Below are 19,954 nucleotides of genomic sequence, written 5' to 3'. Positions count from 1 at the left end.
ATCAACAATGCAGCAAAAGTGCAAGTGTCGAAGGAAAATGAACCTAATGCTCGATACCAAGCGACAGACCCGCCCGAATTTCCCAGCAGGCGGATCCCGTCTTGGTGCCGACATCACACTGCGATGCCGGGCCCACTTACTAAAACCCAAGACATTCTACCAAAATTTTGGCAGAGTCTCCCCTGTAAAATGCTCAAACCAACAATAAACAACCTGCAATAATTTACATCAATACACAATCCAGCTGCCAGCATGCTTTTAACATACTACAATCCAACACAAAATGGCCTCCGGCCTCAAGTAGTAAGCCTAACATGGGCAATAACAGGCGTCTAGAATTTATTTACAACAAGCAGAGTAGAAAGGGTGAATCTGAGACCCTATTAACAGACGACAAGTTTGGGCTCGTGACTTGCTCGAATGCCTTGGAGCAACTCATGCAGGGGCAAAAGCGTAAAGATGTGAGTGGATGAAATAAAGTTTCACTTTAAAACAACATAGTAACCCACCATGTAAAAATAATGCTCTAGCATGCAGTTTCACAATTCAGAAACCAAACTCAAGCACAAAAATCCCAAAGTCCAAAACATCTCCACATCTCGGGCTCACAACTCATTTCCCAAAATATATGCAACTCTCAACACCCGTAAATACCCATATATAAATATACATATAGCTAGGACTCTAGTATAGTATAAATATACTTCACTCCAAACTAATGTGGGAGACAATCCAAGGGGATTGTTGGCTGGTACGCAGGATTTTCGAGCGAACCGCGTCCAGGATGAGTAGTCCAACCAGGGGACGGAACTCCATAGCTCACACGCCGGCACCGCCAGCGACACGTGTAGCTCACAAATCTCATAACAAGTCCTACGCGCGAGCAGTATCATCACCCCACCGGCACCGCCAACGGCGTGTGTGATGATACTCAAGCAATATACATACTCTCCCCATGCCGGCCGCCAGCGACACGTATGGAAAGTGTCTCACACACCGGCACTGCCAGCGCCATGTGTGAGACCCGTAATCTCATGGCCTTCCCACCCCACCGGCACTGCCAACGACGTGTGTGGGAAGCCTAGTAACTAGGGAATGGTACTCACCTACCATACTCATCTCTCACAACCATCCATCAAACTCCTATCTTTCCACAATCACACCACAACAACCTCTCATACTCTATACATAGACAATATAAATAGCCATCCCAAAATCCATATCAACATAATCATCATACTCAAATATATATATTCGTATTCAAAATATATATATATCCCAAATATATAAACATATTCAAAATCATCAACCAAAGACTTGTTAAATCAAAGTCACCATCATTTAAAGTATATGCACAAAACTTTCATAATTAAAAACCATGCATATGCTTAAAACAAAGTCCACTCACAAGTAATCCCAAGCTGCCCGGCCCGTGAGTCCCGCTCTTGAGTGATCAAGCGAAGTACCTATTCCAAGATACAAATCCTTGATTAACAGTACGTACTTCCAAAACGGAAATTCACGAAAGGAAAATACTTAAATCCCCAAGTTCGGTGCGCTCCGTCCAAAGGAACATCCTAAGGTCCGGTTACAGATTGGAATTCGCTTCCCAATCGCACGGTGATCGCGATTTCCCTAAACTTCATTTTATTGAATCGGAACATCCGGGGCTCCAATTCACGATCCGCGAATTCCTATAGGTTTCTAAGAGTACCTACAACAACATACTTCAATTTGGAAACGATCCAACGGTCAGAACTTATCGAACCCGGATAACGCACAATATGCGAAATCCGTTCGATAGTCAAACGATATCCAAATTGAGATCCGCGAAATCCTACGCGCTCGTGACAGCCTAAGAATCTCAACAGGACGAAAAACAACTTCACCCACCTTGCGCGCCGCCACACGCGCCGGCGGTGCGTGGTGTGTAGAGAGATTTCCGGCGACGGAAAATCTCCAAACCAACGTTCACCCTTCCAATCCTAGATACTACTCGAAGAATGGAGCAACTTTTTCAACTACGACAACGTCCAATTCGGACGGCAAGTGGCCGGAATTTCAAATTGAAATCCGGCCAAAACCTAGATATCCAATTCGGTTCCAAACTTCAAATTCGATCTAATCCTAACCCAACATCAGCTAGAACACGTAAAAAGGAGAAGAAACCTCACCTGGTTCCGGATTGACGGCGGAGGCGGCGCAACGCCGTGAAAATTCCGACTTGAACGATCGATAACACGGCGGATTTCGCGTTTTCCGGTCGGGATAACCGTGGGTTGTGATCGGGGCTTCAAGGTGAGTCGAGCGGGACCGGTGCGGCTCTTCCGTTGCGGGGTGAGAGGATCGAAGAGAGAGAAAGAAAATCGGGGAGAGAGAAACGGGAGGGAGAGAGAGAGTGTACTGCGGGAGGAAGAGAGAGAAAGTGAGGGGTAAAAGCTGAAAATCTGATTTTGCAAACTCTTGAAATAATTACAGTTACGCCACCGAACAAGTTTTGATCGCCAAAGCCGTTAAATCTCCGATTCAGGCCTACTTTGTCTACGGTTTCGTCTCAGTACCACCTACGCAACCACACCACTTACGGTCCCAAAATCTTCCCGGAGAAGAATTTGACCAAAATTACCCTTAACCCAGGAATAATTAAATATTTTCCCTTAATTAAATTAAATAGGAAAATAAACAGGGTCGGGGTGTTACATTACCTATTTAACAGATGATGTAAAATTTCATTAAACCTCAATATTAATTACATTGTGATTTTTTTTTTTTTTTTTTGACAAAAGAGCGATAGTATTTTATTAATAAGATTAAAAAGACAAATACAAAGCAAATAAGGTGCTAAATATGAATACAACTTCTCCAATGACTAAACGCAACAAGTAGTTGAATTGATTTGGAGAGAATATGCACAACCCAAAAAATGCTTAAAATCCCTGAATCACCAACAAGAAATACATGTACTTAAACATGCAATAAAGATTTACAGAGCAACGACAGAAACGAAAAATATGTATTGAAAGCCAAAGAGAAAGGCCAATAAAACAAACCACATCAAACTACTAAAGAGTTCATGAGAATTATTAGACTAAAACAAATTAAGAAACAAGACCATCGCTCCACATCCTATGAGGCAACCTGAAGAGAACCGTAACGCCATATTGGCTAAACCCTTATGTGACGCAACCCGGCATCATCCCCCGCTTTGTAGCTCTAAATCTATACCAAAGGCTAACAACTAGAGCCAAATCATTGCATACGTTGGCCAAAAACAACAACTATTAGTGGTCGTGAGCTATTAGTGGCACAATAACGAAGGCACCAAATGCTAAGGGTAGGGTGGTGACAGAGTCAGGATTTCATATGTGAGGAATCCTCTTACAAAATATTTATTTTAAAATAATAATAATAAAAATAAAAAACTCACAATACATTCCAAAGTAACCAAAAAGACCAAAACATTATACTTTCCTGATGCCCTGCCAGCTGTCAATTTAAACTTTCCTGATTTCTGTGATGATAATTTGTTTGGATTTACACTTTTTTTTATTAATCAGTTCGTGAGTTCTTGTACTCAACAAGGCACCTTCTACGGTACATATGCAGTGCCATTAGATCATGCCAGTCCATAAATAGATTGCTCTTTCACTTCCTTCATAGATGGTTATTTAGCTTAAAAGGTTATTTTATATAGTCTAATATGAATTAATAGAAAAGATTTTTATAACATGAAATTTCAACATTTTGCTCTTCACAACTCAATGCTCTGTTATTTTTTATGGAGTTAATGAATATGGACAAAGTGAGACGGAGAATTGGGTTTCAGGGGATAAAGTGTGACAAATTAAGTTTTAAGTGGGGGCCCTAGAGACAGTTAAGAACGGTGAAACATGATTTCTTTGTGATTGTAACCCAAGAGAGTTCTCCCTTGGCTATGGCTAAACTTATCCAAGACCGGCAGATTGCGCAATCCTGCCAAGACAAAGCTTTGGAAGATATATGGTGTTATTTTTCTTGCCAGCCAGATATGGCCTGAGAGTGACAGTGCCAGTTAAGCATGATCCTACATTATACATTGATGTTATTTTTAAGTCAGCTGATAACTGATACCAGCGAGCACATCTTCCATGTTAGTCACTTAAAGTCCAAGTTCGAAGTTGTTTTCTTGTTGATGATTCTTCTAAGAAAATTCAAAATTGGAGGATAGTCATTTATTCCAAGTTGTTTGCCCAACAAGAAGGCAACTACTATAATAAAGTTTCTTGGTAGAGCAATAATGTTGAACCCTCTGAGCGGGCACAACTTAACAACTACTTGCTAAATATATTGATAGCTATAAAATGAGCCCCACCAGGAACAAGTGTATTGTGTTGAGTTGTGGAGAATAATTCTAGGAGACGAGTGTTTGGATGTTGGCATGCAGATGTCGCATTTCGAGCAAGCTGCAAGCTAAAAGGCAGTTCTGTGAAAGTTGCATCTAATTTTTTGATTTTCTTCTAGTTAGCTTGAAAGCGATGCAGTTACGACTTGAAGTCAATTGAATTGCCCCCCAAGATGTCTTGATGTGAAAGAATCTGAGGTTGTATTTGCCCCCCTAGATGACTTGAAGTCAATTGAATTGCCCCCCAAGATGTCTTGATGTGAAAGAATCTGAGGTTGTATTTGCCCCCCTAGATGACTTGAAGTCAATTGAATTGCTTTCAGGGACCTACATGAGTAAATGCTTATTGGAAACGTACCAGTAAAGTCATTGACTAAGTCTGGAAAAATCAAGCACGCAGATATCTCCTTCCAAGTTGTTGGATTGGATCCCAAGTGTAGTTCTACAAGGTTTGTGAAATTCATCAAAGATGAGGGCAAAGAACCTTGTAAATTGTTGAAATCAAGGGTCACAAATTTCAACTTGGAGAGCTTCCCAAAAATAATCAGTGAGAAATCACAGCAAAAAACACTAAAAAGATGCCCATTGGATGAATATTTTTCACTAACCTTGCTTGAGAGTGACATGGCCTGAGATATATGGGCATGTCTGCCGCTAATCTTGCTTCTACATAATCGCTCTTAATTTGGGTTTGTTTCGGATGTGAAATTGGATGAGTTGGTGATGAACTGAAAATGGGTTCTGATCACTAGTTCTTGTCTTTAAGTTACTAAAGCAAGCTGCAAGCAGAAGCACCGCGAGTCCGCGACTCAGAGAGAATAATTTCTGTGTCTAATTGCCTTATGGGTTTTGTTTGTATAGTTGAATGGAATGAATGAACAAATGATGAAGTGAATTGGGTTGTATTCACCATTGTTCCTGTATTGAAGTTACTAAGCCAAGCACAAGCGCAAGCACCTAGAGAAAAAATTATACATATAATTGCTTTTTGGGTTTTGTTTAGATTTTTCAATTGATTAGGAGGATGACTAATAGAAGAAAAAAAAGAGAGCATTGCCCTATCATAGTGGTTTCATTAAACAGTCTTCTGCTTTCTGCAAATATGTGCACTACATGACATGACATGACATGACTAGTACCAAGTAGCAAAGCAAAGATATGATTAATCCAATCAGATTCGACCCTGAAAGTGTAATCATATTCAGATAAAAAGGCAACCAGGTTAGCACCCAGCAATAAGACAAACAAAATATCATTCCAGACCGGTGACATAAAAAACCTACAGCACATCTTGAGCAGCCTCCATGCTTACCAGCACCCCTCCATCCTGCATTAGGCAGTGGACCTCCCATGTTATTTGTGTTGAGAATTAAGCTGCATACTAAGCTTAAATCAAGCTGCAGATGACAATCCTGCAGATTGATAATGAAGAGAATGAAGAAATCGAAGAACTTGGGGACTTCCCATTTTTAGTAACAGCTGTTAGCTTAGCTGTCTATCAGCTAGTTTTATTTCCCATTTTGGAAAATTCCAACAGCTGTAATTCCTATCTTTTTCAGCTCCCATGTTGTTGGGAGGCATCTGATTGTAGTTAGGCAGTGGCGGCGGCATCTGATTATAATTATGAGGCATCTGATTGCTATTGTTGTTGGGCTGCCCACCACTCCAGTTGTTTGGCTGCTGCACACTACGGTAGACCCACGTTGTTGTGGGGAGCCATTAGACCCGCGTTCGGGGGTTGGGGGGCCCATATTGTTGGGAGTCCTCATGCTGTTGGCAGGTCCAGGCATGTTAGGCCCAGGATTTTGCCCAGCTTGATTAGGCATAGGAGGCTGACCCCCGTTCTGAAAATCTCGGTTCTGCATATTTTCCCTCCTCCTATCAAAGTTCCTTGATCTGTCAAAATTTCGAGGTCTGTCATTGCGTCTGTTTCTTTCGTTTGCTCGGCTATTGTTTCTTATCCATTCCTCATGGTACTTGGGATCATATGGTACTGCTTCACCATTAATAAAAGGTTCTCCTGCCAAAACAAAAAATAACAAGAAAGCAGACAATCATGTATAAATGAAAACTTGATTGCCCAAAAACTAATTGAAAACAAACGAATAAACAGGTAGACAATGTACAACAGAATGGCAGTTTAAGATTACTATAATATCAGTATTAAAAAGGCAATTACTATCATACCCAGCATTCAAAAAGCAGTTATGCGAACTTCCAAGGCTAACATTGACTGCCTAAGAGGAAAATTTTCATCATCAAATTCTAGAGACCAAAACTGTCTTTTTTTCTTTTGGGAAATGGGGTGGGGAGGGCAATGCACCCCAGAAGCAACTACACAGAATTAGAAATAAAAACCAGAGATAAGAAGAGTGTATTATCCTCCAGTTAAACTAAATTCCTTTCACCTCTCGAGATACCAGGTTAAACACAAAGTTTTACACAGTGATCACCCAATTTCTTTGGAGCTGATGTTTCTCGATCTACAAGCTACAGGTCATCATGGACAGTCTTGTTACTTCATTTTGACATCTCTATAATATCTTGAGATATGTCACACACACAACTAACTAAGCACTAATATTTTGTAATAATAAAGGAAATTTGAACATCCATCCAGGGTTTCGATTCGCACATATGCCAGTCAAGTTTGCTTTAAAAGAGTCATCTGATACTAAATCAGATAACAGCATAATAGTTTACTGCTATTCGTTCTACATAAGCTTCATTTTCTTCCCCAAATAACAACTCCAGGCTTGACTAGGAGTGTAGGCCTTCACAAGCGCGCTAGATAATCTGAAGCAATCCAATAGTGACACCTAAATTCTAGATATAACATCTACAGGCTAATGTTTAATATCACAACCACGTGATTAGTGCATGCTTCTGCTTGGTTATTGATAGTCTATTAATATCATATGGTCTTTCGACAAGGTTATATAGTAACTAGAGATTTATCGGAAATATCCAAAACCACTCATACAAATGTCTAAACAAAACAATAAAAACCCAATTGTGTATTTCCATGATCAGAAATTTCACTGACGAAAACCTCAAATAATCCAAACAACAGACTACAAACACATCAAATTCCTATCAACCAATATCAAATTAAAATGTTGAAGAAACACACAGGTCACCAATTCAAGGACAAACTAAATCAATTAACACATAATAGTAGCACATGGGAGCTAAGCAATCACACTAATATAGGCTGTTCGACCCGATCGTCATGCTGATTATAGTGAAAGGCTAACAAAACCAGGACTGCAATCGAGAAGAGTCCAAAAGGAGCCTAGATTCAATACGAAAACCTCCTTTGAAACAGGTGTCGATACTTGGCTCAGAAATCTGATTGTTTTGGATGCTTATTATTTATTTATTTTCAAGTGATTCTCTTCTTATGTTAGGTCCCATGTAAACGAAAGGTTCAGAAATCTGCCCAAGATACGACATCAACCAAAAGGGTTACAAGACAATCAACAGCCAAGCAAACTGTAAGCCTCATTTATTTTTATTGATATTAAGAGGATGAGGTATGAGATGTAGTTGATGTAAATTGGAATCCTTTTCAATTTGTAGGTGAGAAGAAGGTTGGAAACTGGCCAGTGTTCTCAAACTCCATATGGTTCTGAAACAGGCCAAGCTTCCCAAAGCGCCTCCAGCCCACTGACCTCTCAAAGCCCCACCTTCAATACCTGCCCAAGCATCTCAAACTGGCCAAGCTTCAAACACTCCCAAAAAAAAGAGGTTTAAGTCTCATGCAAAGAGGATTAAATTTCCCAAAAAGAAGGAAGGTTCTCAAACTCTGCAAGGCTCTCAATTTGTGCAAGGAACTGAATCTGTGCAAGCTTGTCCAGTTTCTCAAACTGACCAAAATTCTCAACATAGCCAAAGTTCTCAACCTACCTAAACTTCTCAATTTGTGCAAGGATCTCAACCAAGTGCAAGCTTATCACACCCTTTTATCAGTGGTCCAAGCAAAAAGAGGTTCAAATCTCCTGCCAAGAGGAAGAAATTTACCAATCGGAAGGATTTGTTGGATGGTTATCAGCCTTGGAGATTTTGATCATGTGGAAGTGTTTTGTGTTTTGTTAAAATGTCTCTTATGAAGACCTGTTCATTCCACTTTTGTTTTGCATGTACAACTGTTAAGGACAAGTGTTAAGGACAACCCTTTGAAATGGGCTTTTGATTGAACTATTATTTTGCAAGTCCGACTATTAAGAACTTTATTAGTAATGTTATAAACTGGTTATAAACTGTGAGGATTTGATCAGTGTTATAAAACCTATGATTGTCTGTTATAAACTGTTGCAAGTGTTTGTGGTACTGTTCATTGGGTAATGCTTTTCATACCATTACTTATAAGGTCAAAATCCAATAAGTAACTCCCACATTGTGTTCAACAACCACATTCATTACATAAGTACCAATACATTGTTACATCCAGTTGCAAATGGAAACCATGTTCCTCCATCATTACATAGCTACCAAGACATGATATTTTACATACAGTTGCAAAATACAGACTTGTACAATCTGCCTAATTCCTCCATTGAAATGGCCACATTTTGCGCCAAGTTGTTACAGACATTGCCAAAACAAAACCACCATTACTAAACCCCATGAAAGAATAAGCCAACCCATTAACTTTGTTTCTCTTGCTTGACGATGCCCAACGTCCTTTTCAAGTTCCTTCAATCTTCTAAGTAGCCAACTCACCAAAGCCTTCTCTCTAGGTGGAAATTCAACATCCATCCAAACAAAAAACCCACATTCGGGGCTGGTCTTGTCAGTTTAAGGTTTTTTAGACCTGCTGAACAAGTAAACATGATTTTTTTGGTTTCATGAACATAATGTGACCAATAGAAGCCAATAGTTGTAGGTTGCAGCACATCTTTGATGAAATATACATTTTCTATTTTAGTTTTTTTTTTCTTTGTTTAAAGTTATTTCTTGCTCTGAGAGATTGAGTCCAAGGCAAAAAATTTGACAAGAAAAAGGACTGTTATGTAGCGCGGAGTCTAAGGCAAAAATGCGTTCTTCACTTAGACGTGTTTAGCGGACAGCAAGAGCTCTGTTGGGATAGCTATGAGAAGATAAAGCAAAAATTACATCTCCAAGAGCTTCAGCGGGCTCTTTGAGAAGAAAAAGGAAAAGGCAAAGGAGAGGGCAAAGAAAAGAGCAATGACAGCAGAACAGGTTAAAGAAAAAAATATGGCAAGGATTACTCGTGAGAGGAGAAAAGATGGAGAAGTCTATGAATTCGATACTTGAAGAATTGATTCTTCAAGGGCGGAATTGTAAGCAGAGATTAATGAAGGTAATTGCTCAGTAGACAATGCTAAATTATAGCTAGAAGCAACTATGTAGTTCAGCATATATAAATTCGAAATACATGACATATCACTCACAAACTTAGAGCCTATCTTGTAACACCCCGACTCCGTTTATTTTCCTATTTTAATTTAATTAAGGGAAAATATTAATTTACTCTTGGGTTAAGGGTAATTTTGGTCACTTTCATATCCGGGAAGATTTTGGGGCCGTGAGTGGTGTGGTTGCGTAGGTGGTACTGAGACGAAACCGTAGACAGCGGTAGGCTGAATCGGAGATTTTACGAAGCTTTAGCGATCAGAACTTGTTCGGTGGCAGAACCGTAATTATTTCGAAGTAAGTTTGGGGTAAAATCTGATTTTTCACATTTACCCCTCACTTTCTCTCTCTTCCTCCCGCGTCTTCTTCTTCTCCTTGCGATTTTTCCCCTCCCGAGTTCTGCTCATCGAACAGAAACCACCACACACCGCCACCTCCGACCACCCGTCCGACGAGACCGGTCCGTTCGAACCGCATGACCTCTCCCTCTCTCTTCCCGCCAGCACCCTAAACCTTTGGGACTCACGGAAATTGCGAAAGCGTGGCGGGTTGTGAAACTTCCAGCCGCTCGATCTCTCTCCTCCACCACCATTTTCGACGGGTAAGGTGAGGTTTCTCATCCATTTTATGTGTTCTAGCTGGCTGTGGGATAGGTTTTGATAGATTTGCAGGTTAAATTCTTGAATTGGAAACTTAGGTTTTGGCCGGATTTCAATTTGAAATTCCGGCCACTTGCCGTCCGAATTGGACGTTGCCGTAGTTGGAAAAATTGCTCCATTCTTCGAGTAGTATCTAGGATTGGAAGGGTGAACGTTGGTTTGGAGATTTTCCGTCGCCGGAAATCTCTCTACACACCGCTTGCTGCCGGCGCGTGTGGCGGCGCGTGGGCAAGGTGGGTAAAGTTATTTTTCATCCTGTTGAGATCTTTAGGTTGTCACGAGTGCGTAGGATTTCGCGGATCTCAATTTGGATATCGTTTGACTATCGAACGGATTTCGCATATTGTGCGTTATCCGGGTTCGATAAGTTCTGACCGTTGGATCGTTTCCAAATTGAAGTATGTTGATCTAGGTACTCTTAGAAACCTGCAGGAATTCACGGATCGTGAATTGGAGCCCCGGATGTTCCGATTCAATAATGTGAAGTTTAGGGAAATCGCGATCACCGTGCGATTGGGAAGCGAATTCCAATCTGTAAGGACCTTAGGATGTTCCTTTGGACGTGAGCGCACCGGGAACTTGGGGATTTAAGTATTTCCTTTCGTGAATTCCCGTTTTGGAAGTACGTGATGTTAATCAAGGATTTGTATCTTGGAATAGGTACTTCGGTTGATCACTCGCAGCAGCGGGACCCTCACGGGGCCGGGCAGCTTGGGATTACTTGTGAGTGGACTTTGTTTTAAGCATATGCATGGTTGTATTTATGGAAGTTTTGTGATTATATTTTAAATGGTGACTTTGATTTAATAGGTTTTTGGTTGGTGGTTTTGAATATGTTTATGTATCTTGGCTATATATTTTGAGTATAGACATATATATTTGAGTATGATGATTATGTTGATATGGATTTTGGGATGGCTATCTATATTGTCTATGTATAGAGTATGAGAGGTTGTTGTGGTGAGATTGTGGAAAGATATGAATTTGAGGGATGGTTGTGAGATGTATGAGTATGGTAGGTGAGTACCATTCCCTAGTTACTAGGCTTCCCACACACGTCGTTGGCGTTGGGGTGGGAAGGCCATGAGATTACTGGTCTCACACATGTCGTTGGCGTGCGGTGTGTGAGACACTTTCCATATGTGTTGGCGGTGCCGCGTATGGAAAAGTATGTATATTGCTTGAGTATCATCACACACGTCGTTGGCAGTGCGGTGGGGTGATGATCTGTCTGCGCGCGTAGGACTTGATATGAGATTTGTGAGCTACACGTGTCGTTGGCGTCGCGTGTGAGCTATGGAGTTCCGCCCCGGTTGGACTACTCATCCCGGACGCCGGTTAGTGTTCGAAAATCCTGCGTACCAGCTAACAATCCCGGTTGGATTGTTTCCCCGGTACATTAGTATGGAGTGAAGAAGTATATATTATATTAGAGTCCTAGCTATATATATATATATGGGTATTTACGGGTTGAGAGTTGCATATATTTGGGAAATGAGTGGTGGATTTGAGTTGTGGAGTTGCTTTGGACTTTGGGATAATGTGTTTGAGTTTTTGATCTCTGAATTGTGAAACTGCATGCTAGAGCATTATTTTTACATGGTGGGGTTACTATGTTGATTTAAAGTGAAACTTTATTTCTGTCCACTCACATCTTTCTGTTTTGCGCCCCCCATGTAGTTGTTTCAAGGCATTCGAGCAAGTCACGAGCTCCAAGCTTGTCGTCGATTGATAGGGTCTGTATAAATTCTTTCTACTCCCTGTTTGTTGTAAACAAATTCTGTAGACGCTCTATTACTGCCCATGTTAGGCTATTACTTGAGGCCGGAGGCCATTTTGTGTTGGATTGTTGTATGTTAAAAGCATGCTTTGGCAGTTGGGATTTATTATGATGTAAATTATGCAGGTTGATTATTGTTGGGTTTGAGCACTTTACAGGGGAGACTACTGCCAAAATTTTGGTAGGATGTCTTGGATTTTTAGTAAGTGGGCCCGGCATCAGTGATGTCGGCATTAAAGCGGTCCGCCCGGTTTGAAATTCGGCGAGTCCTGTCACACTTGGTATCGAGCATTAGGTTCAGATTTCCTTCGACACTTGCACTTTTGCTGCATTGTTGATCTAATGATTCGATGGTTTCTTTGTGTAGAACCATGGCAACGCGCCGACCAAGAACACGAGGTCGTGGTCAAAGATGGGGCCCAAATCCTCCACCACCATCCCGTCACCACCTCCTTCACCTCCAGTTCCATCTTCTCCACCATCTCCACTGCCGGAGAGAATGCCTTGGACTTGCGCCATGTCTTGAGTCAATTCACCCGCACGATGACTACTACTTTGCGGGAGGCGTAGTACAGAAAGTTCGGAAATTAAAAAGGTGAAGGAACTCGGAGCCAAAGAGTTCATGGGTGGCCCAGATCCGCAGAGGTGAGTCTGGATTACTGATGTGGAGCGGATCTTTGAGGTACTAGAGTGTCCCGATGAAGATAGAGTCTGTTTGGCTACCTTTCTGCTAAAAGGGAATGCTTATCACTGGTGGAAAGCTGCAAAAGGGGCTATGGGAATCCAACTGCTATTACAGGAGGAATTCCAAAGAATCTTTTACGATCAGTTCTATCCACCTTCCTATCGCTATGCCAAAAAGACAGAGTTTTTGTATCGAAGCAAGGATCAATGTCAGTGGCCGAATATGAGCACAAGTTTAATGAACTGTCGAGGTTTGCACCGGAATTAGTGGCTCTGAAGAGGACCGGTGCAGAGCGTTTTGAAGGCGGTCTATGGTGGGAGATTCAGTCGTGGTTACCGCTAGCACGTATCCCAACATGAGAGCTTTAGCTCAAGCTGGCAGAGTATCTAGGACATGTGCCTTGGGTGCAGGAAGACGGAGAGATGTGCGAGGATTGGGTGGCCCAAGTCGGGTCCATCCAAGAGAGGAGGATCTAGTTCGGCTACGCTAGTGGTGGATGGTCGTGGACGAGGATCCAGCTCGTAGTGGAGATCTGTTCTCGCCCAAAGATGGACTCGATTTTGAGCAAGAGCCTGCATCTAGCACAGCTAGGACTCCCTCCGAGCATGGGTTGACATGTTACGATTGCGGGCAGGTGGGGCATTTTGCAAAGGATTGCCCTAATTCCATTCAAGGGGGTAAACCAAGCTTGAGCAGCGGCCCAATATGCTATTTTTGTGGGAGTTAGGGCATACCAAGAGGATTTGCCCACTGATTTACCCTGGTGAACTGTTGGATTTGTTTAATTCATGAGAGTTCACCAAGGAATTTCTAATGTTTCTCAAAATATGATGAGGGGGGGAATTACTTTTCCCTCATTGAAGGACATTCCCAAAAGTTCAATATTCTTTTGCTCTTATGTTTTATGTCACTGATGATATCAAAATACAATTAATATAAATGAGGCAATTTGTAGAGGACAAGCATAAATCTTTTTCATGTGTAAATCCTATCCTAGGATTCTGATGTGATTACTTTTTTAAAGCCCAAAGGCATAAAATTCCATGATCTGTAGTGACCGTATGGCATACGTAAGATGTTTTGTGCCTATCTTATTGTACTGGCCAATCTGCCAAAAACCTGTTTTTAATTATTTTGGAACTTTGAGAAGATTTTGGCCCCAAGTTTTTATGTAACACTTTCTTTTGTTTTATAGGGATTGGGAGCTGACATATTCATGAATTGTAGTTTTCTTTTTGTTTTTTGTTGATTTGTTTTATATATACAAGCGTTATTGTGGAGGGAGTTTTCTCACATACATATATTGTTAAGGTGACATGAGAGTTCGAAATTAAGACCATTGATTTACAAATCAAGGCCGTTGTTAGTATGAAAATTGTATTGTCATTTCCTAGACTCTAGTATAGGTCGGGAATTAGGGTGTGAATATCTTTTACTGGAACTTTTGGTGCAGCACATTCAATCCCGGATTTTCGAAGTGTGACTTGATCGATATGAGGAAACTGATTTCAGGTAAATCATGACATAATCATGCATTCATTATAGGATTCCTAGTTTGAGTTATTTTCACTCAAATATTTTTATGTTAGTCCTATTTTTAATAGGATTAGATTTATTTATAAATTTGTATAGATTTTATCTCTTTAGATTCTTTCCTTGTTGGACTCTATTTTAATTTAAGTTAAAATGTTATGTTTTCATCATCTTCGAATTGGGGAGCACTTTTTATTAATACCTAATTGGTCTTTTCGATAAAGATTGTTATCTTGAATAACAATTCTTGCATAAGCTGACGAATTGAATAGTATTAGTGGTCTCCATGTTTTTTTGACGTCTTTCACCTTGTGCCCATTTTGAATCAAAACTAATAGTCAAAATTGAATAACATTTGTGGTCCAGTTTTGACGTCCTTACTATGAGTTTATATTGGATCAGGTTTGATAGTCATTTTGGGATAGAATTAGTGGAGTCTTGGGTTTCTCTCTTACTAGAGAGAACCAGCTTTGATTAAAACGGATGCCTTGCTTTTCAAACAGACAACTTTTGACATATTGTTTTTCTAGCATATATAATTCTTAAGAAAAAGCTGCCTGTGCATATCTTTGAAATAAGTCATCAAGTGTTCCTTGTTTACTTGGTGATTTATTATATACTTTCATCATTTATATGCATGTCAGTGACTTATACGGTTGAGGGCACCAAGACCGTGGTGGTGGTTTTCCTCTGGCGAGCTTGAAGCAATCATGACCAGTATTGCTTTCAACATAAGGAGTGTCGAAGATCATCCCATGACAAAAGTTGAGTTGTGAAGAAGTCAGTAAACATTATCTAGAATGTGTCTAAGATAAGTGTGTGAATACTTCTTATAATCATCATTCTATAGTGGATTTGTGTTGGACTGAGGAATCCCGTAGATTTTCTCTAGATGTGGGGTTTTACCACGTAAAATAATTTTTTGCATGTTTCTTTATTTTATGTTCAGCACGTTTTAGGATTGATAAGCCATATTAATCCTGCTACCGAAGTTTGCGGATCTGTGGCACTACGTTTTTTACACAAGTTTTGACATAATTTTTGGGCCATTAGATTACTCCATTTTTAATAGTTGAGATTAGATCTGACATGACAAAACAATATTTTTTTTTCTTTCATTCATATTTATATATTGGGATTAAAATTCTGATACCATATTAATTAAGAATTCATTCTCTCTCATCTCGTTAATTATCTTTAATTAATTAATACAAATTTATAAATAAACCAAATCCTAGACATGTATTTATAAAAAAACCCAAGCACTATTTAAACATAGAAACACACCCAAAATCAACCCCAAAGTCAACTTTTTGGGTGTGTTTATAAATGGGTTTTGAGTGTGTGTAATGATGGGTTTTGGGTGTGTTTATAAAGTGTTTTGGGTGTTGGGTTTTTTTATAATTTCAACCTCCATTTTGGGTGTTTTAGTGAAACTCCCATTAATTAATTCTCTCTCTCTCTCTCTCTCTCTCTCTCTCTCTCTCTCTTCTACAGAGAATTGATGCCTCCTCCTCTGCCTCTGCTTCTTCTCTCTCTCTCTCCGGTCCCTTCTCATCCCTAGAGCCACCCTCAACACCACCACCACTCCAACCCCTACCCTACCTAAACCACAAATCACAGGGACTCTCTCTCTCTCCTTCCTCTCCAATAACGCCATCGTTTCTGGACAAGGAAAGAGGGATTTTGAAGATCTCCGATCTTGAACTCGGTTGCGCCTTCACTGTACCACGCAAGAGTTACACGCACGAGATTGTTACTCTCTGGTACAGAGTACCGGAAGTTCTACTCGGTTCAACTCATTACTCTACCGACGTCGATATGTGGTCCGTCAGATGTCTTTTCTGTACTTAATTCTTACTTTCTCTCACAATTTCTTTGTTTTTGTTTGGATTTAAAGTCTTAATTAATGACTTGGAAGTCTCATCTAGCTTATTTGCCATTTATTAGAGTTCTTACTTGTTATTGGAGCCACTCTGCAGAACTGTGTTGAAAGTTTTCACTTCAGTCTTATTTGCATTTGATTATCTGTGTATGTTTTACCACCAGCATTGAGTCTTATTCATTAATCCCCATATGCAACTATAAAATTGGCAGGGAAAGAGTAGAAAACGAGCCATAATGGCCAAGATAGCTGCTCTTGCAAAAAAGGCCAGAAAAGGATGTCAAAGTTTCCACTGTGATGGATACTAAGAATGTAAGTTAATGAACTGGTTTATGGGATTTTTGGTGCTTAATTTTTAGTTTGTGCTACTTATAATTTATTTAATAGAAACTAATGTGACATTTTGTTCTTGCAGAGGCTGAGTTCAAAAAACAAAAATCCAGTATGATGCTTTGGATAAATTAAATGAAGAGCTTGTAAGCATCTTTTATATCTCTTATTTTAGAATCAATCTTGCTTTATTCATGTTGTGCAAACCCCATATGGTTAAAAGTTTTTTTTTGGCCATTTTATAATGATTTTGCAAAGTAGTTCTTAGTTAGAAATCCTGGTAGGTTTTAGAAAATGGAGGTATCTCTCTGCAAGTAATTGCCAAAACTTTTTGATAGATACCGAATTTGATTCATCTTAACTTTTTCTTCATGTGTAAAATCAAGGTTATGCACCTGCATTTGAAGAAGGCACAAAGTCTAATTGTGGCAGTCATGGTGATATGCAATTGTCAAATGAGAAGAACAGTCGTGATGATGAGTTTAAGCATGAAAGTAATGGATACAATTAAGATGTCGAAGCCGGACAAGGCCAAGATGACGTACGTTGCAAATGACGAATTTAATGGGTTCAGTTACAATGACGAATACAATTATGATGAGGAATGCAATTTTGATGAATTATGATTCAAATAGTCAACTTAGTTTTCTTGATTTAGATTATTTTTTCATGAATCAGTTGTAAAAAGTTATGATCTATAGGTTAAGCAATTGAATCTTGTGGTTTTTGACAACTTTTCAAATTGGTATCAATCTGAGGAGAGATGCTATTGACATTGTTTGCATGTGAAACTCTTTGAACTATAACCATGAGCCAAATTTGTAAACTCTTTCATACTGATTTTAAAAAATAATTCTTATGTTAAAAGACAATCATTAATGGCACTACGAATTATTTTTTAACATAAGAATTCTTAATGGCCCAATAATTCAGCAATCCTAACATCATATAAACTTTCATATAACATCGTATTTATAAAAAAAAATAAAAAATTCAGCAATCCTAATTGTCTACAGGAAGAGCTACAACAACGATAAAAAAACAAGAAGATAAAAAAAATCTCAGATGAAGGTAACATACCAAAGATATGCACTGAGAGTTGGAGGAAATATCTTGTGTGTGCTCCAACATTTTGATGAGACAATATTGTATTCAGATATGAGAAATTGCTTTGACATAAAAGAACTATACTGAAGATGAATTCATGGTTGCCTATATGCTGTGCAAGAAGAAGGATAAACTGAAAAGAGTCCTTATTAGACCTTAATCACATATACAAATTTATAAATAAACCCAATCCTAGACATGTATTTATAAAAAAACCCAAACACTATTTAAACATAGAAACACACCCAAAATCAACAATTGTATATTTTTTGGGTGTGTTTATAAATGGATTTTGAGTGTGTGTAATGATGAGTTTTGGGTGTGTTTATAAAGTGTTTTGGGTGTTGGGTTTTTTTATAATTTCAGCCCCCATTTTGGGTGTTTTAGTGAAACTCCCAAAGAGAGACAGAGAGAGAGAGACAGAGGCGTGCGAATGTGGTTGTGGTTTGGGTATTTAGTTTTTGGTGAGATTCTTTATTTATTAGACCCTAATAAATATTTGATATTAAAGAGGCAGGAGAGATTATGTAACACCCCGACTCCAAATTTATTATCTATTTTAATTTATTTAAGAGAAATTACGAATTTACCCTTGGAATAGGGGTAATTTGGTCATTTCTTATATGGAAGGAGTTTGGGAATTTCAGCTATACCGTTGCGTAGAGCACGACGAGATGAGTCCGTAGACACGTAGTGGGCTCGAATCGGAGTTGTAACGAGAGAGTTACGATCGAATGAAACTCAGTGGCACGATCGTAATTATTTGGAAAAGGGATTTTTGATAAAAAGTCAAAATGCCCTCAGCTCTCTCTCTCTCTTTTCTCTCGCGTCTCTCTCTCCTCCTCGCGCAGAAACAGCCCCTATCTGTTTACCGCCGGGTTTTGGGCCACCACCATCACGTCCGCCACCGCAGACGGTGAGATATTCTTGTGAGGTCGCACGTGTCATAGGAGTAGCCGGCGTGTTGACCGACCCCATACAAGGCCGGATGCGTCCGTCGTATGAGGGGTGATATTGTTATTGTGTTGAGGTCGCACGTGTCGTAGGAGTAGCCGGCGTGTTGACAGACTCCCATACGAGGCCGGCGTCCGTCATATGAGGGTGATATTGTCATTGTGTTGAGGTCGCACGTGTCGTAGGAGTAGCCGGCGTGTTGGACCCCATACGAGGCCGGGTGCATCCCGTCGTATGAGGGGTGATATTGTTATTGTGTTGAGGTCGCACTTGTCGTAGGAGTAGCCGGCGTGTTGACAGACCCTATACGAGGCCGGGTACGTCCCGTTGTATGAGGGGTGATATTGATATTGTGTTGAGGTCACACATGTCGTAGGAGTAGCTGGCGTGTTGACAGACCCCATACGTGGCCGGGTGCGTCCTGAAGTATGAGGGGAGCTATGAGATTGTGTTTGGTGAGTTGTGATGGATAAATCCTAGAATGTATGAATTTGTATGGCCGTAATGGTTTATTTGATATTAGGAGCCAGGATTAATACGAAAGAACTACGTGTGGCTGGATCCCTCAGTAAGGGTACGTAGGCAACCTGAAGTTACTAGGTGCAGCCACGGGTGAAGCCTTACTTAGGTTGTGTTAGTAAGGTTGATTCGGACCTTGTCGTTGGTCCCGGAATTTGGGTGAAAGTGAGATGCAGTTATGTTAGGAGGTTGGAGCCTCGTATTCTAATGGCTGGGAAAGTAAATGATTATATTATTTGGCTTAAGGAATGTGTTGGTAGTTTGTTTTGGAGCATTTGAAGGCCGAAGGCCAATTAGACTAATTGCGTGTTGTTATCTTGTGCATGCTGCCGGTTGGGATATATAAATTGTGATTTTGTGCAGGTGAGAATTTTGGGCTTATTCAATTTATAGGGGAGACTCTACCGAATTTTCGCAGAAAGTCTCGTGCCCTACTCCTTTTGAAAAGGAGGTTACAGTCTAGTGGTGGGCTCGACATTGGGGTGATGTCGGGGTTTCCACAGGATTCGTCTCGGGTTCAGGAAAATTCCGGACGGGTCTTGTTAGATTACGTCTTCCAGCAAAAAGGTTGGAGAGAGAAACATTTCCTTTTATTTTTATGAGAGAGAAAATAAAATTAATGATTGTCTATTTAAAAAAATTAAAACTACTTGCCATATAATATTTAATCTCAACCATTGAAAGTGGAGTAATCTAATGGCCCAAAAATTGTGTCAAAAACGTAGTGCCACGGATCCGTCCC

The 19,954-nt window shown here is 40.0% G+C and overlaps 2 long non-coding RNA genes across 2 annotated transcripts; one reads left to right on the top strand and one right to left on the bottom strand.

The window, feature by feature from the left end:
* Nucleotides 1-4,144: 4,144 nt before the first annotated feature.
* LOC148918774 (uncharacterized) lies at nt 4,145-5,892 on the bottom strand. Its single transcript, XR_016125423.1, has 2 exons — nt 4,990-5,892; nt 4,145-4,823 (listed from the first exon to the last, which is right to left on the bottom strand). It is a non-coding gene; the product is annotated as an uncharacterized LOC148918774 (long non-coding RNA).
* Nucleotides 5,893-16,481: 10,589 nt separating this feature from the next.
* Nucleotides 16,482-17,256, top strand: LOC148918773 (uncharacterized). Its single transcript, XR_016125424.1, has 3 exons — nt 16,482-16,614; nt 16,718-16,778; nt 17,019-17,256. It is a non-coding gene; the product is annotated as an uncharacterized LOC148918773 (long non-coding RNA).
* The last annotated feature ends 2,698 nt before the right edge of the window (nt 17,257-19,954 follow it).

The sequence above is a fragment of the Prunus mume genome, linkage group LG3, assembly GCF_029339155.1.
Source record: "Prunus mume cultivar Tortuosa linkage group LG3, ASM2933915v1, whole genome shotgun sequence".
NCBI lineage: Eukaryota > Viridiplantae > Streptophyta > Magnoliopsida > Rosales > Rosaceae > Prunus > Prunus mume.
Note: the sequence above shows the minus strand (reverse complement) of the source record. Positions and strands in the feature narration are given on the sequence as shown.